The 4,112-nt window shown below is 36.6% G+C and overlaps 1 long non-coding RNA gene across 1 annotated transcript; it reads right to left on the reverse strand.

Moving 5' to 3' along the window:
• Nucleotides 1-2,615: 2,615 nt before the first annotated feature.
• On the reverse strand, nucleotides 2,616-3,699 carry LOC114183822. Its single transcript, XR_003604520.1, has 2 exons — nucleotides 3,127-3,699; nucleotides 2,616-3,009 (listed from the first exon to the last, which is right to left on the reverse strand). It is a non-coding gene; the product is annotated as an uncharacterized LOC114183822 (long non-coding RNA).
• Nucleotides 3,700-4,112: the final 413 nt, after the last annotated feature.

Raw genomic sequence — 4,112 nt, forward strand, 5'->3', positions numbered from 1 at the left:
AGCATAGAGCGCTAAGGGCTGCATATCATGAGTACCTAGGCGGCTTAGGATCTCGAGGTGGCGGCTCGGTTTTCATCGGCATCTTGTCGGCCTCCCTTTTCTCACCTTGTTGTACTTTGTTACGAAACTTGCTTCTCAACTCTCTCATCTCCTATACTCGTATATAGTCTGCAACTCGCAATCTCAGCTCATGCATGGTGGTTGGGGGCTTCAAGCATAGGTTGTTAGCGAAGGGGCCTGGCTTAAGGGCCATAACCATGTGTTGCAGAACGACGTCCTGGGTTTAATTCTTGATTTTCAGCGCCATCTTGCTAAACCTGTCAATGAAAGCCTTCAGCGTCTCATCTTTTTTCTGCTTGGCGTCGAGAAGTGACAAAGACGTCACTAGGTGAGAGTAACTTCCTACGAACTGGGTAGAGGAAAGACTAGATAGGGTGTCGAAACAATCGATGGAATATGGTTGTAGAGAGGTCAACCATTCTAGAGCTTGCCCTTTGAGGGTTATTGGGAAGGCTTATCAAATGACGACATCTTTTGTCGAATAGAGTCTGACTTGAGTGACATAGATCTTTACACGCTCATTTGGATATGTTCTCCATCGTATCATTCTAAGGTGAAGGCCTCACATTGTTTGGGCAGAGGGGTTTCAATGATGTCGTCAATAAAGTGATGTCGGTGTTTGTTCTTGTGGATAGTGGTGACATGTGTAGCGGTCATTGTATGAGGGATAGAGTTCGCTTTCTTCTTCAGTCATGTTACACAGAGGAGTCTTTAAGTCAACATGGATCTCCTCCTCCTTGTCTTTGTCGTTAGTTGCCTCAATCTCTATCCTCCTTCTAAGACGAGAGTTTTCCTGCCTTAGGACCTCCATCTCATCTGCACTACGCTTTTTGAACTCGACGAACTCCTGCTGCATTTTAGCATGTCCCTCCAAGATTGCATCCTAGTCGACCTGGGGTAGTCCAACATCTTTCGCTCCTACTACTCCACTACATGTGGACACCTTTTTGAGAAATCTCCAGATTATGGTTTGTAAGATATCGATAAAGGCCTCATAGTGGGTGCTAATTGGTCCTGCATAGACAATATTAAGTTATTATGAGACCTAAACCTTATCTTACCACAGTCTTGAGATCCCTCGAATGGATTACCACTAGTCTTGTTTGTCCGTTAAGTGTCTGTCATCTGTTGTCTTATGTAGGTCATGAAATGGGAGGGTACCAACACAAAGGAGCTCCGACGATCAAGTTAGCAAAAACTCTCAAAAGTTAAATCTCATATTAGGATGCTAATGAATTGCATACCTCTAGTAACCTGGGTCCACTTAAATTTATAGGGATCTAATTGATTTTTTACCACTTTACTCACTATTTGTGACCCAAGCTTCGGTCCTTTGATTAAGTTTAATTGGGTTTGACTAGGTTTAATTGGGCTTGAACAAGTCTAATTGGGTTTGCGTTGCTGGCCTAGTCCCTTTTGGACATGCTACACTTGATTCTATATTTGTCTAAGTTCGCAAACATATTGACATACCATTTTGTTATTCAGTATCCGTTTACTTGTCGTCTGTTGATGTACCCAACATGATATATGTGTTCCCTTTCCTTTTGGTTAATGGTTCCAAGTGGTTGACCGAATTTGTTGAGATGTAGACGACTTTTGGTATATGCGATGTACACAATGAGTGTCCTCTCCTTCTAGTAATTTGGGAGGTTCCCGACTTTCTTAGTTTCTTATATATGCATTTTTATTATACCAACATATATTCGGCATGTTCTATTTGTGGAGTTAGGTTGGCTGCCTGTTCAACCCCTGTAGTACAATTTTCAAAATGTTGGATACAAAAGAAGTGTGAGTATGCATGACATCATATGCAACTTGCAAACACCTCCACTTGAAAGGGTTTTCATAGCAAATAATTGGAACCCATCTCTTATTAGCATTTAAAAAAAAATAATTAATCTAATCATAAAAATAGTTAAATAAGTTCTAGAACTTTTAAAAGATTAATAATTTTTTTCGTTTGATTTCACATTCAATATTTGGCGTCATAGTTTTTCCCTTTAAATACATTATCATAAATATAATGCAATTATAAATTGTAAAACGTAAAAACACTGAATTGAAAGAAAAATTATGAATGGTTGGGCTTTATGATTCGTTTTAAAATAACATAACTGCCCCTCTATCTACGTAGGACAATTGATTTTCTTATTAAGCTTATTCCCTTTTACAAAGGTTGATATAACATAAACACTTGAACCTCTTTCGGTATAACAACTTCTAGGCTCTGGTATACTTATCTTTTTCCTAATTTTAATATAATATTGGCTGTCATGCATCCAAACGGAAAATAAAAGTTATGTAGGAATTTGAATTACAAGATTTTTCTTGTCCTACAGTTTTTAATGCATACTCTACTTTAAGAAATGAGGGTAGTGATGCACCAATTTTGAACTCATTCCTTAATTCCCTAATTCTTAATATGGAAGTTTAGATATTCAAACTATACTTCTCTGAAATCTAATGTTCAGATGCATTTCCTTGATTTCTATATAAGATGGAAGATACGAGGCCTGAATTTGGATAAAGAAATAAATAATAGAACTCAGAGAAGAATTTTAATTTGGAATATGTTATCAATTTAAATAACAATCTGCAAAATGATTTTAGTTCATCATTCAATAATGGCATGACTGTAAACACTTGAAAATAGTACATAATTGATGGAATTTTTCTCCCTGGCATCATTGTTTATTCTACTCATTTTACAAAACTACTTGCTAACTATATATACATGATCCTTGTTGATCCATCCTCAGCTCTTAACTCCATGGCATGAATCAGAGCAAGGTGCTGATATGCTTCTTCTTGAATACTTCAATGAAGTTAAAAATTTCACACTACATAATATTGAGAAGAAGCTCTGAAGTGAAATGGGAATGTTCTTTCACATTGGTTATACCTGTTCTTGCAGGGCACAGACAGCTAAATCATGCAAAGTATGAACTAGACAAGGGGCAATCAGTTTCATAACAGTAAAATAGAAAACAGAATAAGGAAGAATAATTGTGAGTAAAAATGATGAAAGTGTCATGAAAGTATGATAGTTGAAGTGATTAATACCATTTAGTAGAGGAATTTTCCAGCATTCAGAAAGTGGAGCCTTGTGCTGGCTTTTTCCTCAGTGATCATCAATTTTGCTTCATCTTCTTCTCTATTCACCTATTTCAAGCCACTAACATGAAATATTGAAATGGAACTAAGCGCCACGTTTTGCTTGCTTGCTCCTTTTCCCATTATTATTCTAATCAAGTAACTGCTCTAATATTTCCCCTGCAAACACCAGGAGCGGTTTCTCCTTCCTGATTCCATAGGTGGACCTTACATAGGAGAAACCTTTCAAATGTATTCTCAACACCCAAACATTTTCTTTCTCACATAACAAGTAAAATCTTCAGTTAAGAACACATTTGAAAGGTTTCACGAATGTAAGAACAACGAACGCAACCGGGAGGGAGTAACTATTCCAAGTGTTTGGAAGTGATGGAAGTGAGCAATTAGTTGAAGAGAAGCATGAAGGGAAAAGAAAGAAATATACAAAAGATGGTGCTGAATTCCATGTCGACATTAAGAGAATGGTGTGTGATAGGTGAATAGAAAAGAGGAGGAAGAAGAAGTGTGAAAGAAGAAAGTTGCAGAGTTTGGATTTATAGAGTTGTTGTGAGTGCAATGAGAGTGAAATAGAGGGAAACAGAAGAAAGAGTGTGAATTACAGCTCAATTTCCACACACGGAATCTCCCTCCAGCTCATAACACAATGATATGTGTTTGTGGTCTAATTTACTTCTATCTACAATTTATGACTTTATTTCAGTGCAGTGAGTGTACTGAAACCATAAGCATGCTCACAAACAACTGTCTCACCACCCAATGGTCCAAAACTTTAAGGTTCATTCAGTAATTCCCTTTTGAATATGACACTAGTCAACATTGGCTCCTTCACATTGTGGATATGGTTAAATTCATATATATATATATATATATATATATATATATATATATATATATATATATATGTATATATATATATATATATATATTTTTTTTTT

Source organism: Vigna unguiculata, chromosome 5 (assembly GCF_004118075.2).
Source record: "Vigna unguiculata cultivar IT97K-499-35 chromosome 5, ASM411807v1, whole genome shotgun sequence".
Taxonomy (NCBI): Eukaryota; Viridiplantae; Streptophyta; class Magnoliopsida; order Fabales; family Fabaceae; genus Vigna; species Vigna unguiculata.